Raw genomic sequence first — 24,235 nt, forward strand, 5'->3', positions numbered from 1 at the left:
GTGAGCCCCAGACCTCTCACACTAGGAGTTGGATGGGTGATCATATAATGGGCCAAGCCCATCCTGAGAATCTTGCTTTACTAAAGGGTGAAATAGGAAAAAAAATTCCTCAAAACAAGAAAGTAAGAAAAGTCAATTTTGTTGGAAGAGGGGAAAAATAACAAATCCAAAGTAAGGATATAGTTTAAAGCTGTTCTGGCATGAGAGTGACCACAAACACCTGGCAGAAAAGCACAGCTACTCCTTGATTGATAAGTTGTATTTTGAATGAATCAGTGAACAGCTATTCCGAAAAAGGCCTCCAGAGTCTTGTGGATCAAGATACTGGACAGCAAACACCTCTCTTCCAAGGTCTCATTCAAATAACCAGAAAGGTTTTAAAGGAAACTAACAATAATCTGAGTTGTATTTATTGACATTACTATATGCTAAGAATTCAGAGGTGACTATGGAGTTGTCTCCTATTTTATGGACCTTATTTTCTCTTTGGGGAGAAAAATGACATAGTTGGGTATCTTGGTGGAGGGAGGTGTTAGTCTGTTGCAATTAGCCAGGAGAGGAGATTAAGAAAACAGTGAAAGATCGGTGAACTTTTTAGCTGAGGACAGTCTTGTTCACTTGGCTTTTAATTGCAGGCTCAATGAGCTGTCACTGGAGGGAATAGATCTTACGGAGGATGGACTTAGCTCAGGCCTCTTTTGAATGGACAAGTGAACCTGGAAAAAGACAGTCAAATCTGTGCAGACATTAAAGTTCACTTGAACGTGCTGCATCCCTGAGCCAAAGATAGGACAAATATGCAGCAATTCTTGAGGACAGAAGAGTGGTTTTTAAGGTTCTCCAAGAATGAATCCCATGGAACCGAGATGGCCAGTTGTCAAACTGAGACTTTGTTCTTTGGACGGTGTACCCAGCAAGGGTTTTGGCCTTTTATATGTTTCCATTTGTCTTTAATACATGTCTGTTGATGAGGACATGGGCACAAATGTTTGACACCTTGTCGAGGCGATTTTGGATACCTGCCTAGAAGCACGGGCACAGTTGTGGCTGCTTCATACATCTTGCAGCCCATCCCTTTCCCCGGCTCCGTGATCACGGCAGAGTGGTTCCTTGTTGACCTGTCCGTTTCCTCTGTGACATCATAACCCATGAAAAGACCGGAGCATATTAACTTGGCTTTGTTAAAGTCAAAGAAACAGATCAAATATGGAGTCAGATTTGTTCTTTCCTATTTCAGTAGTACCATGGAGATGGCAGTTTGGGCAGCTTTTTGTAGTGTCCTGGAGGCTTTCTCTCTCAGCTTCTGGGTGCCTCTATTGAAAACCCTTCATTGCTGTCTGGCCTGCTGGTAATGCACACTGCCTGTTTTGCCCTGAAGATGTGTTCTGTTTATAAACTCATCTCTACTCCTTGGAAAACAACTCAAGAAAAACTCAGTTGGTTTTCCACCAGCCATGGGCAGGGGTGAGGTAAACCGTGTTATTATTTCATAAAATAATAGTAATAATAGTAATAGTCATAGTAGTAGTACTTGTAGTAATAGTAATAATAATAATAATAAAAATAATAATAATAATAATAATAATAATATTAATAGAAGTCTTAAAACAGGACAGAGCACATTGGAGAGAGTCAAAAAATGCTTTCTGGCTTAAATCAAAAGTGATGACTAATGATTCCATGGCTGCTGTATTTGCTAAGCTAATTACTCCTTTGCTCCATTACACATTTCTTTTATCTGAAAAAGAAATACAAGGAAATGGTTTAAAAAAAAACTCAGAGAACAAAAATACACAAGTGAAAGAAGTTTTCCCTCATCCTCTGTTCTTTCAGCCCTCTCTGGAGATGCCTCTGTTTACTATCCTTTGGGTGCTTTTCCAGATATGCTTTGCACATTCCCACCTATGTATGTAAATTCCTTTAAAATTTTAGTTATTTTTAACTTAAAGGGGTTTAAATCCTCAAGTGGCATCTGGCCGGGTAATATAACAGAACAAATCTGACTCCATATTAGATTTGTTCCTTTGAATTTAACCCTATGCTCTGTCACCTAGGCTTCATCTTGCTTGTAAAACAATGTTGCCTAGAGCCTGAAATAAACAGGAGACCCTATTCTGAAGGCTCTGACCTTTAAGGATATTTAACACTTTTTCATTCATTAAAAGATAGCAAATTGCAGAATAGAAAATAACGTTTCTTTTGTTGGAGGTTTACAGGGATCTGACCCACGCAGATAGCTGCAAGAAGAAAGGATTCTAACAAGAAGGAATTCCTACACTAAGAAGTTTGCACTAACCAAGCACATAGGAAAGGAGCCTGAATTGTGACTTGGGGAGATGGTTTTCCAGGACATTAGTTTGCCATCTAGGTCTACAGAAACTTGCTATTCCATGCCCCAACATCTGGTCTCCCAACTTATTGGCCTGTCCTGCACTGAGGAGAATTAATTTCGACTTGGTAACACTCCTATCTACCTAGAAAGCTGGGCACTGGAGCTGAGTGTTATGGAAACAGGCCAGCCAAGACAAAAGCACCAATCGGAGTGTTGGAGTACTCAGAATTATTATGCCGGTGGGCTCAGAGGGGCTTCGGCTCCGAAGTTTTGAGTACCTCCAAGACGTGCACATGAGGTTTTAAAGGCTTAGTTACAAGTAAGGGGGCATTAGCCAATAAGACTCAAAGAACAAAAAGCAAGGAATAAGTACACTGGAGCTTATCAATTTGTAACAGATCACATTACTGACACTTGTTGAGCTTGGAATTACGAGTTAGGTTGTTAGGCCAATAAACTGACACTAAACTTCAGATTTACGAGATAGCCCAGCATAATTTAGATCAGTAAACTGACACTTATCACACTTAGATTTGTGACTTAGCTTGTTAGCCCAGCTGGACTTTTCCTTCACATGAGGACAGCTCTCCCACACCCAGGGAACTACTGTGAGCCCTTGATGTTTCCACTAGGGTGGGGTATGGTTTACCCAGGAGGGATGGGGACTATGCACCAACACTCAGGCAGTCTGCTCTGTCTGGGGCTCTGATCTTGTACCATCCCGCTCCCCGCCAGCCCAACACCTGGGACAGTGGAGCTAAGGCAGAGATCCTGCCTGCCTGTTTCCCAGCGTGTAAAAGGGGAATATGTGCTCTTCCCAAGGTAGTTCTGAGCGACAACACCTGCGGGTGCTTGGTTCTCAGAGCAACAGAAAACCCAGCTCCGCGTGGGGGCAACGGGTGTGATCTCCCTAGGGTTTCTGCAGAAGCATCGGACGGAGGGTTGGATCACGGTGGTAAAATTGAGCTGCGGGGCTTGAAGGGTAACAGAAGGGTACAGAGGCAGGTCTGCCGCCTAGGGGTGCCCCAGAGGTAAAGCTTTTTTTCTCCAACTCCTCTAAGACCCTCCCTTCTCCAGATCCCTTCCTTCTCTCTGCTCATCCTGTCCATCTGTATCCCACCAATTTTCCCGTCCTCTCCACCCGCTCCCATTTTCTCCCTCCCTCGCTGTCCCACCTTCTCTCACAGAACCCAGAGAGGATCGCTGGCCCTCCTGCGCATGCGCAGTCAGTGCCAAGTGGTCCGCTGGTTGGGAGCTCCATATCCGAGCCGGGGATCGGGCCCAAAGGCTTCTCAACTACGTCGCCCGGTAGGCCTTTGGTTCCTGCCTGGGGTCGGGGCCTCTGACTGTGGAAGTGCAAGGTGGGGGGCTCCTGGGAAAGGGGTCAGGCGGCTGCGGGAGGGCGGTCCGCCTGTCACAGACCCCAAGGGCGCTAGTCAGCCCGTGTTCAGATGAATTGCTCAGGCCAGACCCCTCTGCCAGCGCCACCTGCCCCGGCGTCCCGGCCACAGTGTCCAGGGCCTGGTGTGCACCTGCCATCTCTCACCCAGCCGGGATCCCCTCAGTCCGCGGCTGGCGTCCCCTTCCCCTCTCCCTCCCGCTAGTGCTCTCCTCCCGGGCTTCCTCTTCTCGTCCGGCGGCCCGTCCCCGCCCCTGGGCGGGCTGTGTCCCGGGCGGGCGGGGTCTGCGGACCCGGACGGGGGCGGGCGCCTGGGACTGGGGCTGGGGCTGTCCTCCGAGCGAGGCTGCAGCCCGCGTCCCCCTCCCCGCTTTCCCTGCCCCGCGACCCCGGGGCTGCCCTGCTCTCCCTTTCCCGCTCCCTGAGGACCAGCTCTGTGGCGTGGGCGCTGCTACCTGGGCTGAAAGCCTCCGGCTCTAACGCCCAGCTTCTCCTGGTGGAGTCGGGAAAAGGGAGCGTCACTGCTAAGCGAGGTTCTGTCTCCCCCCTCCATGTTTCTGCCTCAGGTAAGTACCTTGAACACTTTCAGGTGTTATGATGGCGGTGCTTGTTGATGTCACGTGTTTTTATAGTGAGAGGGATTGCAGTGGTGAAAGCAGGGCTTGGTTCTGTTAAAAATGTGCTGAAGGCATGAGGCTGTGACATCCTCCTTCCTTCCCTCTCCCAGGGTGAAAGGAGTGATCCTCGATTTTCAAAAGATAGTTACAGTCCCTAACTAGCCCAGCCCAGCTATTGTGTGTTAACAGGAACAGCACCACCAGAGGCCTTGGAGACCCAGGCATATTGCAGTCCTAAAGTGCTCCTGGCATAGTTTGGCTTGTTTAGGTTTTTTGTTTTTCTTAAATTGTGAGACAGACTAGTGTATAAACTGAAAAATAATTGTCAAGAAATAATTTTCATAGGACAGTTTTATTGTGATATAGTTCACAAACCATGAATTCCATCCATTTAAATGGTACAATTCAGCAGCTTTTTGCATATTCACAGTGGTGCATCCATTATTATTCCAGAACGTTTTCATCACTTCAGAAAGAGCAGTGGAAATGAATGACCTATCCACCCCTCCCAAGTGGTGGTTCTAAAGAAATTTCTTGGCTATTCCTGACCATAAATTAACTTGTTATATTCCAAGAAAAATCTGGTAGGAATTCTAACCAGAATTGAAATGAATCTGTCTATCAAAACAGGAAGAATTTATAACTTTATGGCATAAACTTCTTCTACCCATGAATATATCTGGGACCCTATCTTTTCATCTGACCAGAGCCTGGCCCATGTGAAGTTCTCACTACTTTTTGGGCTTGTGAATGATGAGATTCTATACATCGTTAGTTGCAACTGTAGCCTTTCACAGAAGAGAAAAGTAACCTCAGTGAAGCAAGTGACTCTCTGATGGTCAGAAAGAGTGACAGCCAGTGCTGGAGTGATCCAGTGGACTTGGTGTTTGCAGCTAGATTTCTCGACCACCTACAGTTAAGGGGATTAGAGAGTTCTTTTATTTTTTCTTAATGGCGTTGCATTTATTTTTACTTATTTTTTAAAATTATTTTTATTTAAGTGTAGTCAATTTACAATGTTATTTTCAAGTGTGCAGCAGAGATTCAGTTATAAACATATGCATATGTATATATATATGTTTTAGATTGTTTTTAGTATAAATCACTACAAGAAATTGAATATAGTTCCCTGTGTTATATAGCAGGCCCTTGTCATTTATTTTATATTTACTAATTTGTATCTGTTAATCCCCCCTTTCCTGCCTGCTAAACACAGTTTGCATTCTATGTCCATGTGTCCATTACTAGGAGCACCGTTTTTCCTAGTAATATATGCTCTTTTGCTGCTTTCAGTTTCAGTAATTCCATCTTATCTGTGGGAGCTTTTCTTCTGGTGGCCTTAATGTGGTTTGCACACGTGGTAATAGAGATCTGTATTTGGGAGAACCCCAGGCCTCGTGTAGTCCCTGGTACAGAGTGCCCACTGAATTGATGCTTGAACTGGGAAAAAAGCACAGTAAATGTTGGAATTTCCACTATGGTTGAGAATTCTATAACCTCTTAATATTGGCTGCACCCATTCTGGGTAATTTGGTGGAAATTCATGTTATGGTGGTGAAGAGACGGGGCCTTGTATGCTTCTTCTCTTTCTGTTTTCTAACACTCATTCTCCTGGGCCTTCCAGATCCTCCCCTAGAAGTGCCAGGTCTGGCTTGGTGCTGCACTGAGGCAATATTTGTTAATAAGGCCCTTTCCTCATCTCTTCTGAGCCTCCGGTTTTTTCTCTGCACAATGAGGGCTTAGACTAGATAACTACTTTTCAGTTTCTTTTAAAGCCATGTTTCCTTTGAGAAACAGAAAATGCAAATCTCTCCTCTCAAACCAACCCTTTAGATTTTGAAAAGTCCTCCAAGGAGTGACATAGCTCTTTGTGGAAAATGAATGTGATTGTGATTGCAGGTGACACAGAAAAGACTATTCAGAGATTGATTGCAGGGAGAGGGCAGGAAAGGGGCAGTATGTCACACTTTCTAGTGTGAGCACTAGAGCAGGGGCTTGGATTTAAATACGGTGTCTGACGTGGCCTCTCTCTAATCTTGTAGAATGTGATAAACTTCTCTACCTCAGTTTCTTGATGTGTCAAGTTGGGGTGATAATATTTTAAGGCTTTTGTGAAACATTATGCACATAAGCCATTTGTGTATGGGTAGAAACAAGACCTGCTAGGGATTCAGGGATTTGTTTAAAAAAAAATCGTGTCCATAGCACTCTGTCTGTGTGTATTTAGTAGTTTCTGAAGGGTGAGGGTGAGTCTAAAGTCCATCGTGGGACAGGTGGCCCATGGTTCTCTGTGCCCCTGAATGCCCCCTCCTCCCCAGTCCTCTTCCTCAGTCCAGGATGAAGTTCCCTAGTAGATTTACTCAGAGGTCTTGTGAAAATGGCTATTCATTTTATTGTTTCACCAAGAAGGACTGCCATCATGACCTCAGCCCTCCCCGGCCGCCACACCAACCCGGATCCCACCCCGGTCCATGTCCACTGGCCCCGCCAACGGCGCTGCCGTACATTTACCGTCTGTGAGACGCCGCCCCAGAAAGGATGTCGGCCGCCAACTGACGCGGCCAGAACTAGTGGCCCGGCCAAGCAAGCCGCCATCCCCAGCAGCAAACACCGCCATGGTCCCGGGCAGCTGCACACTTCCGGAGCCCGCTGCCTGCCCCAGAAGCGCACGCCAGCCCGCGAGGAGCGCGGCGTCTTTATCCATGGCAACGCCGCGGGGCCCTGCCCTAGCGCTTGCGTCTGCGTCCTCCCGAGGCTAGACGTGCAAGGGCAGAACTTTCGGAGCCAATGGGAGCAAGGGCGCGGCCAGGACGGGGGTGGGGGGAGGCTTATGGGGCAGCTGGGCGGGGCCGGGGCGGGCGGGGCTGCGCGGAGGTCCTCAGCTGCAGGTGGCACCGGCCGGAGGCTGGGGCAATGCTGCCAACAGTGGGCGCGGCGGCGGGGCAGCGGGGCGGGGGCACCCTCACCTGTCTGTGTGCGGGGCTCAGCCTGGGCTCCGCGGCCTCCGCTTGCACCGGAAGTGGACCCAGGCTACCTGTGGGCAAGATAGAGGACTGAGCCCAGGCAGGCACGGCTGGCCAGGTAGGGCACCTGAAGTGCAGATCCGCCAGGCCGGCTGCCGGCCTTGAATACGCGCTGCTAGGCAGTTTCCAAGAAGACGGGATCTGTCCCAAGAGGGGAGGTAGGGCAGGGTGCCAGATGCCTGGTTGGGTGCGGTCTTACAGGAGAGCCACGTTGAGAGGGTGCAGAGCAGCCCCTGTGTTGGCGGGGCTAGGAATTTGGGGTATAGGGTGGGGATGATGTGTGCCATTCCCTGTGGTCTCCCAAAGAACTCGCACCCCCAAGCAAAGGACCCTGCTCCCTCCACCCTTCACTGCATCCCCTGCCTTCCCCAGCACCACCGCCCCTGCCCCCGGAGGGTCCCATGACCTCTCCCCACACCAGGCACCGTCCCTGTTACAGGTACTTATCTCCTGGTGGTTCCAGCCCAAGGGTGGGGGCTGTATCTGACCAGTTAGGATGCCTGGAGCCTTTGTATGAAACCTCAGACTATAATGCAGGCGTGCACAGAGGCCCCTCAAACAGGATTCCCTGCATTCCCTCCCCACCACGCACCCACAGCGCAGCTGCCACACCAGGCCAAGCCTGCAGGAGGACCGCTGTTCCCTCTCCTCCTGTCCCTGATCAAGAGTGCACCGCCCACACTGCTGGGTATTTAGTGGGCCTTAGAAGAGCAGCTGGTATTTTCATGGACAAATATTTGCTCTTTTGGGAAGAGTTGAGTGCAAAGGGATGTAGGGTATGCCTTTTCTGTTGTCCTGGAACTGGTGACTAGGATGCAAACTTAAGTCAAAGCAGTTTTTAGAGAGAGCCGCAATATATCTTACCCAAAGATCACTGTTCCCCTACAAAGGCAACACCACCTGGCGGGTGGGGTCCTGGTCCCTCTTTCTGGAGGTTGGGCTTTGCACCCTCCAGCTGGGACAGAGCCCGAAACAGCTCTGAACACGCTCCAACAGGCTTTCCCAGCACAAACTGCCTTTATTTTGAATCTGGCTGAAGGAAGCAGCTGAGAAATCTGGGTAAATCTTCCTGGGTGTAACCATGCCTTTTGTGCTGAATGAAAGAGCGGCTCTCCACATGCTAACAGCTTAGAACTGAATGTGTGTCGAAGCCTTCATGCATGTAGCATGTTGGGAACAGCGTTTCATGGTGAGGGGAACTCTATAACTTACATGTGTATGGGGAAGCCCTCACTCCAACAGGGTTTTCCTGCACAAACTGCCTTTATTTCGAAATTGGCTCTTGCTGAGAAATCTTGGTAAGTGTTCTTAAGTGTAGCCATGCCCATTATGCAGGATGAAAGAGCGGCTCTACACTTTTTCACATCTCAGAAATGAATGTGTGTTGAAGCCGTCATTCATGTAGCGTGTTGGGAACACAGAATTTAGTGGTGAGAACTATGTAAATTACATGTCTATGATGAAGCACTCTCTCGAGCCGGGTATTCCAGTGCATACTGCCTTTATTTCGAAACTGGCTTCTCAGAAGCCTGTGGTCTCCACTGCAGGTCTGTCTCCAAACCCAGGGCCAGCATGGTAACTCTGCTCCCCCTGTCTATTCTGGAAGTTCTAGGTGTCCTCCATGGCCCTTCCACCATTATGTTTTTGGAAAACCCCGCAGATGGAATGGGCCTGAGAACTGGAGAGCTGGATGCCAGAAGCCACTGCCCAGTGTGAGGCTCCTGGGAGGGGCATCTCCTCTCCGTGGGCTCTGATCTAACCTCCCCTCTCCCCCACCCCCACCCCTCTACTCCTGCATTTCCTGATTGATCCCTGGATAATGGTCCATACCAGGAATGACCTGGGAGAGGTTTTATGAGTCTTTAAGTGGAAAAAAAAAAGAAATCTTTAGACAAGTTACTGAAAGTAACTTCCAGCTTTACCGGGAAAGACCTCATTCCAATGTTTAAGGCTAGTTGACAGGGTGTCAAATTGCTTAACCACTCACATCTGAGCAAGTGCTACCTCTCTCTCCAGCTCCCCGCAGCATCCACCTGTGGCAACTTGGCCAAAAGAAGGCAAGAAAGCTCTTTCCCCTCGCCAGCACCAGCGTGGCTTTGGAGTCAGTGGAGGCTGAGAGAAAGAGCCCCGCCCTGAGGTTTGAGGGGCCTCCAGCCACAGCCAGAGGAGCGGGGGTTTTCAGAGTGGCCCAGCAGGGAAACCAGGCAAGGCCACCTGGCCCAAGTCTTCCCTGCCCAGAGAGCCCCATGAACTGCTTTGGGCCACACTCCCCGTTTGGGCCCCCTGCAAAAAGATACCACGGGAGCCACACCTGAGAAGGCAGAAGGACAGCCCTTTAGCCTGGGGTCCCAGCAGGTGTGTCCTGTGAGACCTGTGGCCACATAAGTTCCTTGTCTCTCCAGGTCACTGAAGGGACTGTGCTGGGCATCTTGGTGGTCAGGGACATGGGAACACCTCTAAACTCTGAAGAAGGACAGAGAGACTCTTCCTGGAAGCAAGGATTCCAGGGAGACACCTTGCCCAGAACTGGGGGACTGTGTCCTGAGTAGACCCCTGGGAGGCAATGTGGGGCTGTGGGGTCCTCTTCTGAGAAGGGAGCAGGTGAGTTTTCCGGGGGTGGGGTCCTGCTTTGTCCAGACATGTCCTTGTGTAAGACTCATTTACAAACACCTCCAAGTCCACCTAGGGGTGGCCCCAGAGGTGGGGGTAGAGGAGGAGAGTGAAGGGTGCAGACTTAGGGCCCCCTGAGCCACCCAGGGAGCCAAGGGTCAGTGGGAACATCTTGGGAGTCTAGTGCAGGGGTGGAGGACGAGCACTAAGAACATGCCAAGTCATGCAATAAAGTGACCCGTGACCACGAGACACAGGTGGCCGTACACCAAAAGAGGCAGATAGAAATTTAGACCCAGGATCTGAGAACCTTGAGAGGGGCTGGAGGGTCCCAGGAACCCTCAGGAACAGCTCTTCTAGGGGCACAGACATCCCAATACACACATTTCTCATGGAAGCTTTTTGGGGTGCAGAGTGAGTTACCAGGATCCTGAACTTAGTATGGAATCACGGTTCCTGGCAATAAATTGCTGTCATTTGTCCCTGGACATGCACAGGGGAGCTGACTGCTGTGGGGGTCACTGCAGGACTAGAATCTTCTGGTGTCTGCTCTGTGACCACAGAAACCCAGGGGGATTTCTCAACAGGAGAACCTGGAGACCATGCCTGCAAGGACCACCCTCATGGGATGGCCAAGGAGCTCGTGGTACCCAGGTCACCAAGTGACGAAGTTGTGAGGTTGCCTGGGGAATCGTGGGGGCATGTAGATTTCTGAGGTCAGCACGTGGGCCCAGCACTGCTGGATGGTCTGCACAAAGAGGGGCCTGCCCTCCTGATGATGGCTCTTAACACCTGCAGGGAAACTGCTCCCAGGGCTCCTGGAGGTCCATATTGAGAGTGTCCTGCCAGCCTTGTGGGGTCACCTTCCCCTGATGCAGAAGCAGACCTCTCTCCCTTGAGGCCCAGGGGACACCTGGCTCAGGTGCCACCTGTGTGCCCTGGACACGCAGAGCCCCAGAGCTCTGGCACAGCCTGGGGTGTGGTGGTGTCCGGGCAAGAAAGGCCCTGGGAAGGGGGTCATTCAAGGGCAGAGGCCACTCTGCAGGGATGCTGGACCTGGCAGCAATGCACTGCTTCAGTACTCCCTTGGGTTGGGTCTCCAACCTGTGGGATGGAAGGACCACTCCTTCCTGTGTTGCAGTCGGGGGAACTAGATCCATCGTCAAGGTCAGCCCTGAAAATGGAGGCTGCGCTACCTCCATTCCTGGAAAGAAAATCAGTCCCCTCCAGTCCAGGTGATTCAGAAAGTCATTCAGCAATGTTCGGGGCCCCCACTTTAGGCTTTGAATTAGAGCTGAGCGGCTTAGGAGGCCAGATCCCTGACCGTGGCTCCAGGAGCAGGTTTTCTGCTGGGGGACAGGATCCTCACAAACACCTGTGTCTTTGTGGGACACTCCCCTCTGACAAGCTGGGAGGCAGGGTGCAGTTGTGGGAAATCGTGTTTACATGAGCAGAGGGCCACCATGTGGTGGGGGCACAGGAGACTGTGAGAATGAGTCCCACAGCCTTTCTGGAATCAAAAAACTGGCAAATGTGAAAAAGTGCATAATTTGTTTTATTGAACAGGCTGCTTATGTACGTTTGGAGGACCAGGTTCAATGACTCAGCATCCCTCCAGGACAATAGCCTCAAGAGAAGAACAGACAGAGCAGGAGGAGATCTGGGGTTTCTCCCAGGAATGAGGTGGAACAGGGATTTCTGCAGATTTGCAAGGAGTCCCCGACCACTGAGCATGGGGTTACAGCCCCACGAGACCCCTGTCATGTTTGGCTTGGGCTCTGGTTCTGGCCTGCTCATGTATTCTTCCAGCAGAGTTCCAGAATCTCAGAGGGTGGACTTAGAGGGGCTGCGTTTGGAACCTAGTGAGGAGTTGGAGGGTCCTTTATATTGAGTCCCTTCATCCTAATCACCGTAGCTGAAGCCCAACACCCCCCAGGCCCCCATGGTTGCCGTGGAGGGAGAACAAGCCTGGCAGGCGACCTAGGGGTCCCACTACTGTGTCCTTCCCTTGTCTTCGTTCCCTTTCACCCCGGAAGGTGTGATTGTCTCGTGTCATGGTGGCCTCCACAATGTCCCTCCCAGTAATCTCTCTTCTCCATCAGGTGGGGTTCCCAACCCCGCTCAGCCTTCTCTGCATGGATGCTGAAGGACCAGGCCCACCTGAAGTTCTGAGCTCGAGCAGTAAGGTGGAAACAAAGAAACCAATGGAAAAAAGAAGCAAGTGATTGTGGCAAAGCTCCCCACCACAGAGAAGCTGCCCTGAGTGGAAGGGAGAGTGTGGGCATGCCCGTTTGTTTCCTATCTCCCAGTGCTCTTAGCTTTCTTATTGCCTACCTGCATGGTTACAACAAAATGATCTGCAAAACTGAAAATATTTACTCTCTTGCTTTTACAGAAAAGGCTGGCCAGCCTCTGGTCCGGTACCAGGCAAGAGATTGGAGTTCCTTTCCAGTTTGGAAACATCTTGGCAGGCCCAGGTTTGCAAAGGTCTTTAAGAGTAGTTACGGAGTTTTGCTTTTAAACTTTTTTACGGCTGTATATACTTGTGAGATGTGGTTGTGATGTATAATTCTGAGCCGGGATTTTCTCAAACTGTTTCTCACTTCTTATACCAGACATTCCTAAATTCCAAGTGGAACTGCATATTAAGGAAGCCATGGAATTTAGCAAAAGGATACAGATCTCATTTCCTTTTAAGCATCGGTGTACCTCCATCATGGCAGTATTTGTTATGTGTTATTGATAGGGGAACTAAGTAGTAAACAGATTAATAGAAAATAGGGGATTTTAGGTACACAGGTTCATCTTTTCAACATTGTTTGTAATATTTGCAGTTTAAGATGACCATTCCTGAGAAACAGGCAGCCTCTTAGAATGAAATAGCATTTCCTCTGAACCATAATTAATTTTTATTTTGTAGACAGCAGGAAGGGTAATAACACGTCACACATTTGGGGACGTCAAAGAGAAAATGTAACTTTCTGGGAGCGCACTCCCCCGCCTCCCCCTGCCCTTTTTACTGTCCCATTCTCCCTGGAAGGCTCTTTCTTATCTTCTGCTCATGGCTCCAGTAACTCTTTCTTCCTCCTTGTTCCTCAGCTGGTAAGGTTAGTTTTCTACTTTGAACAAGCAAACAAGCCAACAGAAGAGAAATTTCACAAGCAACTCCCAGCACATCCGCTCGCCTTCTGATGTCTGTGACCTCACTCTCGGTGCCCCACCGCTTATTAAAAGTGGCATCGAAAGCCAGTTCCTCCAAAAGTCCCCGAGGCCCCATCCCTCCCATCTTCTCTGGGTTGTCACTCCCAAAACCATCCTCTCTTTCACTGCCTCATCTATTTTGTTCTCCTGCTAGTTGGCACCATCAGTATATAAACGTCCATCCTCTTAAACCAACAGCACTCCTTGACCCTAATTCACCCCCACCAATTGCCACCCTGTGTCTTTGCAGCAAATCTTTAAGGAGTTGTTTAAACTCACTGTCTGCATCTTCTCTTGAGCCATCCCCTTTTACACCCATTCTGGCTTTTCGCCTGATCCCTCGCTCTATGGAAACTGCCCTGTCAAGGCCATCAGTGACCCCATGTTGCTAAATATAGTGGTCAATTTTGACTCCTCATCATGCTTGGCCCCTCGGCAGCATTTGACCCAGCTCTTCCATCCCTCCTACCCCGTGTTCCTGCTTCACTCAACCTCCAGCCCATCTCTCTGTCTGTTTCTGCATTTGGCCTGCTGGCTGGTCCTTTGCCAATGTCTCCTGTTTTTCCAAACATATACTGTGGGTGTTCCCCAGGGTGGGTTCCTGGGCCTCTCCTCTCTCTCTCTGCTATTCCTTTGGTGGAAGCAACCCAGCCTTGGAAATTGGCATGCCATCAATTTCTCAATTTCTCCAAAATTCCCTGATTTCCCCTTTCCATCTGAGCCTTTATCCCTGAGACTCACATCACATTCTTTTCCTTTCATTCATCTTGCTTTCACATTCATACATATGTTCTACTATGAAATTACTTTTCCAAATTTTGAATCAGTACATATATATCATGTAAAATGCTCAAATATGTATTATTTCCACTAAGATGCTAATTCTACCTTAGAACATTTCTGCACTTCTGTATTTATGTGAATAAAGCGAATAGTATTTCTACAAGCCTCATAGTTAAACACTGTTATTTTGGGGCTATTATGTAACATGAAATAATGGTACATGAACATAGTCGTTTTTCATTTATTTTTATGTAACACCGAGATGAGGTTTTTGCCCTGAAGACTGGTTTTATTGAAATTTTACCTACGTTACGGACAGTCAGTTTAGGTGAAAGCCCTCATTTCTCCCCTTTTTGATATATGCTCCATTTGGCTATATATAACATATAACTTGGCATGAAACAAAATTCCCAAATCATTCACATAATACAATAATATGTTTAATTATATTTTTTAAATGTTAAAAAGAAAAAGAAAACAGATTCCTCTACCTATTAGGCACTTCTGTGGCAATATGTAACACACCCCTTAACCATGACATTGAAGAACTGAGCTGATACCAGCCCCTTTCCACCTGCTCAGCCCCACCTTTTCCCATCCCCTTTCCCATCCGGAGAGGACATCCCTCCCATTGTCCAGGCCCAGATGTTGGAACCATGTCCTTTCTCTCTCTTTCTTTTACACTCACAGACAGCAAATCCAGCTTGTTAGAAAATTCTGGATATTCTGTCTTAATTAAATACCTGCTCTCTGCTCCCCGCCCTCCTAAGAGCCACCTTCAGCCTTTCCTGGATACCAATAGCCTTCTGTTTCCATCTTTGCTTTCCTACAATCTCTCATCCACACAGAGTCAGAGGGAGCCTGTAAAAACATACATTGGGGGTGGTGGGTGTTGCTCAGTGGTAGGGCGCATGCTTAGCATGCTTGAGATCCTGGGTTCAATCACCAGCACATTCATTAAAATAAATAAATTACTTCCCCCCAAAAAACACAAACACAAAAGCATAAGTTGGACTACATCACCCCTCCCCTCAAAACTCACTAAACGGGTCACCATGTCATTAGGAGCCAAAGTCGTCACAAAGGCCTCAGGACCCGGCGTGCTCTGCCTCTCTGCCCACACTCTCCCCCTCACTCTGGGGGCCTCTGGCTCCGGCTCTTCCTTCTTCCTCCGGATCTATTCTGCTTCAAGTTCATTACTCCGTGAGATCTGCCAGGATTGCCTTATTCTCTCCTGCCTGCCTCCCACCCCACCGCCATCACCCGAGTTTGCTCATATCACTCTTTTTTAAAAATTTATCCAAACTCTTGCTACCCCAACATGCTGCCTGTTTCCTCTGCTAAAATTCTGAGCCCCCAGTGATGGGGAGTCATGTCTATTTTGTTGACTGATAAAGCCCGAGAGCCTTGGGAACGGTCTAGTTAGGAGATTCCCGTATGTTGTACGAGCTTATACACATTTGCTGAATGAATGTAGATGCCCTGGTCCAATCCGATGGAGCACTTCTGTGACGTGCTCAAAGAATAACTCTCCTTTCCACCTGAGAGGGGGTGACAACTTCCCTGGTGATTAAAGGCAAGAATTTTTTGCTTTATGCTGTTAACCTTAGGCGGGGAGACTGGGGGATCTTCATATATATTTTTAAATTTGGTTCACTCTGCAGTTGGTCTTTGGTCTCTGTATAATTTTGAGAAACTCTTTATGAGTGATCATTCTTTGATCAGATTGAACAGGTTCCAGGGGGAAGGACCAAGCCTGTCCCATCAGCCATTCTATGTGTCTTGTCCTGGGACCCAGTGGATGCTCAGCATGTAAGTGAACCGACAGGAGTGAGTGAAGAGATGGGAGCATCTCATTATTGTGGCGGATCTCTGTCCAATGCCTTGAGATTTGGGGAAGGGTTTATGAGTGCAGAAGGGAGAGGTCAGGTCCTCTGTGCTTTTCCTGAGTGCCCTGGCCTTACCCATTCCCCCAGCCCCCTCTGGGCAGCCAAGCCAAGGAGCTGGGCCACCAGGGGTTGTGCTGATCAATAATCCACCTTCACCCCAATTCCGGGGGTAGGTACACATGGTTGTAGACACTGGAGTCAGGTCCTTGGAGGAATTCCTCACCGAACTATGTTTTGGACCTTTTATTTTTCTCTAGAACTTCCAGCTGAAGAAGATTGTTTTAGACACATGAAAGTTGAGGACACCTTCTGTCCCCTCACAACCCAGGTGGGGCTGGGAGTCTGCTGTTTCTATAGCCGGTGGGCTCGTGTTGGTTTGGGCATCCCTGTGCCTGAATTCCTGCAGTACACTCGGTGGTAAGGTTGGGGGTGCCTGGCAGGGAGGGAAGCGGGTTGGGAGACTGTACAGCTGGGCTGATGTTAACCTGGGGTGAGCGGGAGCTTGCTGATGCATGGCATCTCGGGGCAGGGAACTCTCCACACTCAAGAGGGGTTCCCACTCCCGCAGGGTCCCTTTGATCAGGGTGCTGGGCTGTCAGGGGACCACAGGGGTCCCAGTGAGGATTAGGGTGCCTTCAGGCAATGGGAAGTGTGGGGTCCAGTGGCAATTGAATTAACTGTGCACCCAAACCCAGCCCCCACCTCTTTCAGCCTGTTTCCTAATCTGCAAAACTGGAATGTTATTAAACATCTCACGGGGTCATTGATGGGCTGGGACAGACTAGACAGTCAGGAGCTGGAATTCCTCTGTCCCCTGATTGTTTGCCTTCTTTCTGACTATTTGCTCTCACAAGCTCAGTCTCTCTGTCTCTCGCTCTTTCACTTCTAAGTGTCTCTCATGCTCTGGTTTCATTTGATTTCCAACCACCGCCCCTCCCCTCCGCCAAACTCCAGATGAGTGAACTTGATTTCTATGTGTCAGTTCCAAATTCCCAGGAAAGATGCTCTGTCACCTCTGGATCTGCTGTCCAACCCATGAGTTGTGGCCAGAGGAGCGAGTCCTTCTGGGACCAGCAGAGGGTCTCTGCCGAGCCCCCAGCCACCACTGTGGGAGCACATAGCTCTCCGTGGAGGAAGTACTGGCTGTGACCTTGTGTCACTAAGTGTGAATTTATGTCTTCTCTTGAACCACCTTCATCCTCCTAAACAAAGATGAAAATTAAACACTCCCGGGATTTGTGTCATGGAACACTCAGGTTGGGGGCTAATGGGGCTGGAATTTCTGCTGTATTTAAGGGGCTACACTGAATCCCCAACGAGAGCCTACAAAGGGAACAGCACCGGCCCCACCCAGCACTTAGGGCGCTGAGTCTGCGTGACGGTGAGCCAGGCTTCTGACCACAGCTCAGGGGTCTGGTCTGACCAATTAGCCTTTGAAACCAACCAGCTTTGGATTCCTCAATCCCACCCTGAGGTTTTACCTGAACCATCAGCTTCTGTATCTCTGAAGACAGATGCTGAGGACCCTTCACGTAAGCCGTTCGCACAGCCCTGTTCAGGCCTTTGTGCTGCACGGTCTGCCCGGCGAGCTGACCGAGGTTGGTATTTTACTGATGTTAGAAGTAGTCTGGTTTCCCGATGTACTGTTTCACTGAACAAGCAACAGAAGCCACTTCTCGCTGATAAAAGCAGAAAAGGGACATAATGAAAAGATACTGGGAGGGTGTGTGGAGTGGCCAGGACCGGAGCCAACCCAGGAGCTGTAGGAGGTGTTAGGGAGCCCCAGGCACCAGGCTGGGAGGGGTGCTACCGGGCCCCCTGCCACCCCAGAAGGGACCCCCCTCCACCCGACCCTCCACCTCACTCACTGCAGGTTCATGTCCCGGCAGGGCCAGGTCACACTGAAGCCACCAGCACACACCTCAGTTGGGGAGCTGGCCCCGTCTGAGCTGCGGGCGTGCCTGGTGTGGGGAGAGGCCCAGTTAGAGGAAGGCAGTTCCCCTACTGTTCCGAGTTAAGGTGCAAGTCAGTGCCCATCACTCAGGAGAGCCGGGCTGGACGGACCTCATTGTGGTGACTAGGCTGTCTGAGTTCACTTATTACTTTCTACGTTTGAAGGCCCTGGAGGGAGAAAAAGTGAAGGTTCTAGTACTTATTTTGTGTTTCCCACGTACCAGGTGTGGTAAACAAGCCACTTCAGACAAGGCCCGGAGCAACCACGTAAATAGGCCACGGAGCAAGTCGTGCAGTCAGGCCTCTGTGGTCCCGAAACCCGTGTCCCCATCGGCTCCATAGTTACCAGTGGAAACTAGGGGGATTTATGGGACTGTGTGCTCCTGTGGGGGCTGGGATATGTGTGTTTAAGTCCACATCTTCAGAAACTCGGCTAGAACCACAGCCACTGATTGCACGGTGGCAGAGGAAGGGAGGATTCCAGCCTCTGGTCCAGCTCGTGTGGAGCTCAGAAGTTCTTCCTCCTGTCCTGAAAATAACACCAAATCTGAGGGAGCTGCAAACCCACTGCTCTTCTTAGATCCCAGAAGACTGAGGGGGAAAGCTGCTTCCAACCCAGAGAGGTTGCAAAGGGAACAGCGGGCAGGCTTGGAGAGTCACAGCTCCCAAGGCAGAACCTGCTTTTGTAAGAACCCCGGGGGCAGGCAGATTTAACAGGTCCCTGAGGCCAGCAGGAGGCTCAGTGTGGGGAAATCAGAGTGTGACAACTCCAGGGGGCCAGTCAGAGGGGCCCCATGCTCTTTTTCATGTATTTTACATCCAGGACCGTGTCCTGTTCTCAGAATGAAGGTCAGAGGATAACTCCTCATGCTTCCTGCCTGGAGAGGAGAAAATAACTGTATTGAAATACACCCAGAACATTCTGTTTCATTGGGGGAAGTTGTTTTTTGTTTGTTTTTTTAATGAGAAATTATTTTACCAGAGCCTAACCAACCTGGGAGAAGGGAAATCCCTTCTGTGTCACCCAAATTGGGGTGGGGGGAAAGAGACACACTTGTGGAGGTCACAGCTCAGGGCACAGGCTCAATGAGAACTAATCACAGGACTGCAGATGCCCTGCTCTGTCCCGCTCCCCCAACACCTTACCTCCATGTCAGTAGGGCCCGTGTGTAATAACAGGAATAATACTAACAGAAGTAAATGTCTCAGGAGTGTCTAGGGAAAACCCAAAGACAGCGGGGAGATGAAAACAAGGACACACAGGCTGTTTTAGCCTCTCACACCAATAGCTGTAGCAAACTACACACAGCCCAGCCCCAGTAGATAAACAGACAACCTCACAGAAGAAATTATTTATTTTGGTTCTCTTACCCAGTGCATTCCATGGTGCATCCTCGCCTAGAATTGAGTGGAAGCAAGTCCATCTCAGAAGGGACATAACTGAAGAGGGATGGCTTCCCAGACTCTGAGGGGCAGAGAGAGCACCAGCCTGGGTTAGAGAAAGGTGAGGGGTGGGGTAGGGTGTGGGCTGCCTTCTTCCCCATATAAGGAACCTTCCTGAGGCCAGCACAGTAGGAGGGAGGGCCATGGGGTGGAAGCAGCCAGACTTCATCCTGAGAACTGTTGGGATGCCTCAAAGGGACCATTCAGGTGCCCAAACTGGGCCCTGATTGAGGGAGCCAGTCGGTCTGACTCAGAGCCTAGGACTGAGGTGGGCTCACAGCAGGCCGGTATTACTTGGCCGGATCCATTTCAATTCTCCGAAGCCCTGTGTAAAACATGAAGCGTGGACGGCCTGGTGAGCACAGCTCTGCCCTCAAGACCGGTTTCAACTCCTCTCTTCCCAGAGAACAGCATCTCTGAACCCGTCCTGGGTGACCTCACAGAGATCACCCTAGTGGCCCAGGCTAGTGACCGGGAACATGTACCTTCCTGCAGGCAACCCCTGACGTCCACTGATGCATCATATACTGGCAAAGAGTGAGTCACTGTGCATTGGTCTAACAGCAGAGACTCTGCCAAAGGCCCAAGAGGTGGTGTGTGGGACATGCAGGGGTGCAGGAGTGTAAGCAGTGCAAAAGTGTAACTGGTGACAGGGGTGCAGGGGCTGTGGAGGGCGCAGGCATTTCAGGGGATGTGGGGGTGGAGGGATGCAGAATTGCAGAGAGTAGCAGGGGTGCAGAGGTGCAGGGAGTGTAGGGATGCAGGGAGGTGCTCAGGGACCTGGCCAGGATAAGAAGGCAAGTGCACATCCTTGCAGTCAGCCTGACCCCGGTAGGCTATTGCAATGCTTTTGGGCTGCGGCGGCGGCGGTGGCGGTTGGGAGGCTGCCCGGGCAAGCCGATCGATTTCTTCTCTTCCCTGCAGCCTGGCCTGGGGTGGGGCTTGGCCGCCGGAGATTCGCCAGATGTTGCACTCCAGGTAAGCTTGCTCCTGGGAGGTGGGGCGGTTAGGTCAGAAGGCAGTGGCAGCGGCAGAGGGGCGGAGCGGGTCTACCCCTGGTGAACGGGTGGAATAGCTGCCTTGTCCCGGCTGCTGGGCCTGGGAGCGGCCTCTTCTTCCCCAGGTCGCCGGACACTCCTGTCCCACTCAGCTTGCTGAGTGCGGAGTGGGGGGTCGGGGCCGTTAAGGTGCGGGACCCACGGGGGGAGGGAGGCTGCCGCGGGGGAGCCGATCAATTCGCTCCGCTCTCCCCGGAGGCGGAGCCAGGGGCGGCTTCTGCTGCCCTAGAGGCGGGACGCGGGTCTCCAGATGAACTTGCTCCTGGGAGGCGGCGGCGGAGGCGGCAGGGGCAGGGGATGTGTTCCAGGGAGTTGCTCCATTTCTTCTCTCCCCCACGGCCTGGCTTGGGGGCGACGTCTGCCGCCGGAGATTTGCCTCAGGTCCGACTCCAGGTGAGCTTGCTCCTGGGAGATGGGTGCGGTGCGGTCAGGGGGCTGGTAAGGTGGTGGCTGCAGGCATAGGGAGGCTGCCCCGGAGGAGACTGTGGATTAGCTCCATGTCTGCACCGCGTGGCCTGAAGGCGGCCTCTGCTGCTCCAGGTCCCGGGACACCCCTGTCCCACTTTGCCTGCTGGGGGCGGGAGGCAGGGTAGTCAGGGTGCAGGGGTGGCGGTGGTCGGGGGCCTGCAGCGGGGGAGCGGACCATTTGCTCCCATCTTCCCCGCGTCTTGTCCTGGGGGCGGTCGCTGTTGCCCTGTGTTATGAGACGCGTGTATCCTAGTCGGCCTGACCCCGGGAGTTGGACTTGGTACTTTGGGGGTGGTGGCAGCAGCGGCAGGTTTTCCCATGGAACTTGTCCATTTGCTCCCACTTCCCCCCATGGTTTGCCCTGGGGGCGGTCCCTGTTGTCCCAAGTTCGTCGGACGTCCATCTCCAGGTCAGCCTGCTCCCTAGAGGAGGCCACTGTGAGGTCATGGGCAAGAGTGGTGGCTGCTGCGGGGGTAGGGGCTGCCTTGGGGAGCTGGTGGATTGGCTCCCGTCTCCCCGATGGCCTGGTGTGGGAGTGGCCTCTCCTGCCCCAGGTCACCAGACGCACCTGTCCCACTCAGCCTGCAGGGGGAGGGGCGCCCTGGGCGGTGCCTTTAAGGTGCGGGGGTGGCGATGGCGGGGGTAGAAGACCTGCAGCGCGGAGCCTGTCAATTTGCTCTCCTCTTCCCCGTGACCAATCCTGGGGGCGTCCTCTGCTGCCCAAGAAGCCGGATGCCCGTCTCCAGGTCAGCTTGCTCCTGGGAGACGGGCCCGATGTGGTCGAGGGGCAGAGGCAGTTGCGACGGCCGGCTGCCCCGCCTAATGGGGCCACTTCTTCTCCTCTCCCCTGACCTGGCCTGGGGACGTCCTCTCTGGCGCAAGATTCGCCTGACACCCCACACCTGGTCTGATTGCTCCTGGAAGGTGGGCGCGGTGAGATCAGGAGGTGGAGAGGACAGGGGCTGCCCCTGGAGAGCTGGAGGATAAGCTCCAATCTCTCTGCAGGCCTGACGTGGGGGCAGACTCTGCTGCCCCTCGTTCCCAGGTCACACTTCTTCGGGTCATATTTCCCCGGGGTTGCGGTAGGGTGCGGGGGCGTCGGGGTGTTGGCGGGGGTATGGAGCCTGTCACTCGGGAGCTGGGGGTTTAGCGCCCATCTTTTCCGCAGATTGGCCTGTGGGCAGCCTCTGTTGCTCCAGATCGCAAAGCAATTTCCCTGACAGCTTAGCCACCGGAGCTGGGCAGGATGGGCTGAGAGGGCTGAGGCAGCCGCCAAGGCAGCGACGGAGGGGGCTGTCCCTGGCCAGCTGGTCAATTTGTTCCCATCTCAACCTTTGCTGCCGCAGTTTCGCAGAACGCCCTTCTCCAGTTTATTCTTCTCCAGGGAGGTGGGCGCAGTGCATGCAGCCCGAGGTCTGGGCTCTCCCTTGGGAGGGGCAGAACTCTCTTGTTCTCCTTTGTCTTTATTCTTCAGCGAAGTGGTTACTGGACGCAATTCTTAATTCTGAGAAAGTGTAGCCTGTGTTATGGAAGAGCTGCTGGACAGTGAGGTTTCTGGGTGGATTTTCACATCAGCTGATGCCCCAGGCAGGCAGGAAAGCTATTACTCAGAGCTTCTTAGTCTGGGGTTGGGGATGGCCCCGCCATCCTCGCCATGCTTTTTAAAAATGTGTTACTCCCCTCTTTTTCCTAGGTGACATTTTAGGTTATTGGGTCTCAGATTGCTGGCACACTCATCCCTGTTCTCAGACATCTTTTATACTTGGGTGAAGTGATAAGTAGGGGAAGATGATTTACTGAAAGGTAAGAATACTTAAATTCGCATTAAAGCTACATTCTGTCAATCTTTCTAAAATGATTTTCCTCTGATTCTAAATCCACGACCTAGTGAATGTTGTACTCCTGTGTAAATTATTGATCTTCACATCACATTTGTTGAGTGGTCAACGAGATTTGTTAATTAGATTATTCCTGAAAGGAAAAGTTCAGGCTTTTCAGAATTCCTTGTCTGATGTCACCCAGGCAGTCACAGTAGAAGACAGAGCTGATATAAAAATCCCTCAGCTGCCTGAACTGCAAAGCTTCTGGGATTACTGATCCCTGAAATGCAGGTGACTCTTGATGATAATCTGGGGGATGGTTTAAATGATCAGATTCTTCCAGTCCTATAAATGGGTTCCGTGGCCCCAGCCCCGGGAGAACTGGACATAAGGGCCATATCGTGTGTGGTGGGATGGGAAGGCAAGGTGTAAGAGCTGGAATCACTGAGATTCCACACTCGCTAAACACAGTCTCCAGAGCCTAATTGTTGTCAGGTTCTGTTCTGGATTTGAGAGTGTGTTCATACATGATTCTTGCCCTTCTGGAGTCACTGCCTGGGTGGAAGTAACCTTTACATAGATCTGTGGAGGATGACATTTAAGTAGATGGACTGTTATGGTTCTCAATGTGCCCAGGCTTGCTCTTCCAGGCACTCGTGGGACTAACGCGAGTCATGTTATTCACTCATTCACTGATTTATTACCCTTGAATTGATCACTCGTCCCACAGTAAGTGAAACAAGGTAACAGGAAGCTGAGTTTTGTCCCCTCTCCTATCACTGATTGTTTTTCAGTTGGGCGCCCTGCGTATGCATTGTGAAACGGTGGTATTTCGTGCCCAATGGGGCAGCACTGTCAGTTCTGAGAATCAGGGGAGACACATGGGTAGGACAGCACCCTAACACACATGGCACCCCCCCATCCCGTGAGACAGAATTGTCGATGCTCAGGTGACCCGATGTAGACTGCGGTGCTAAACCTGAGCATGTTTAGTTATCCTGGTGGCTATGAAAATACAGACTACCAGTCGCTACCTCTGGAGACTCTGAGGGTGTGCACCCCAGGATTCTGCATTTTAAGAAGCACTTTAACGAATCCTGATGAAGAGATCTGAGTGTCCCACGGAGAAACACTGGTGTGCGAGGCACCAATATTGAGGATTCTCAGGGAACGATGTCTTTTTAGGATGGTCCATGGGCCCTCACTTTAGACTTTTGCCTTGGGTTTAATTGTATGTGTTCAGAAGTGATGTCTTTCAATTCCAGTGCATGTCAGCATGCTCTGTGCAGGGATTTACTCTCAGTAGATGGCAAAAACTATGATTCTTCAGGTCACCGAGCTACACTGTGAACGATATTTTATTTTGGTTTTCTTTGTAGCAATGCAGAGTCTCCCGAGAAGAGATTTAGACTCAACAGCTTTGTGTCAGACTTTGGAAGACCGCTGCTGCCCAAGGTGCTCTCTGGCAGTGCAATGACGAATCTAGGTCCCTCTTTCACTGCTACATCAATGAAGTGGACCACTTGGACAAGGCCAAAGCTGGTATCCCTACCATAGCCCTTTACAGTGTTATTCGGCTCCAGGAAGCCATCAGATGCAGCAGGTGGCCAGAGGAGGAGCCAAACAGACTCATGAAATG

The 24,235-nt window shown here is 50.9% G+C and overlaps 1 long non-coding RNA gene across 2 annotated transcripts; it reads left to right on the forward strand.

The window, feature by feature from the left end:
* Window positions 1-16,207: 16,207 nt before the first annotated feature.
* On the forward strand, window positions 16,208-24,225 carry LOC140692929 (uncharacterized). 2 transcript variants are annotated; one of them, XR_012068563.1, is made up of 8 exons: window positions 16,208-16,271; window positions 17,365-17,452; window positions 19,183-19,311; window positions 19,655-19,787; window positions 20,175-20,228; window positions 20,507-20,701; window positions 22,470-22,579; window positions 23,976-24,225. It is a non-coding gene; the product is annotated as an uncharacterized lncRNA (long non-coding RNA). The 2 variants fall into 2 exon arrangements; XR_012068564.1 differs by lacking the exons at window positions 16,208-16,271; window positions 22,470-22,579 and having other exon boundaries at window positions 17,308-17,452; window positions 23,976-24,216.
* Window positions 24,226-24,235: the final 10 nt, after the last annotated feature.

The sequence above is a fragment of the Vicugna pacos genome, unplaced genomic scaffold, assembly GCF_048564905.1.
Source record: "Vicugna pacos unplaced genomic scaffold, VicPac4 scaffold_19, whole genome shotgun sequence".
NCBI classification, from domain to species: Eukaryota; Metazoa; Chordata; class Mammalia; order Artiodactyla; family Camelidae; genus Vicugna; species Vicugna pacos.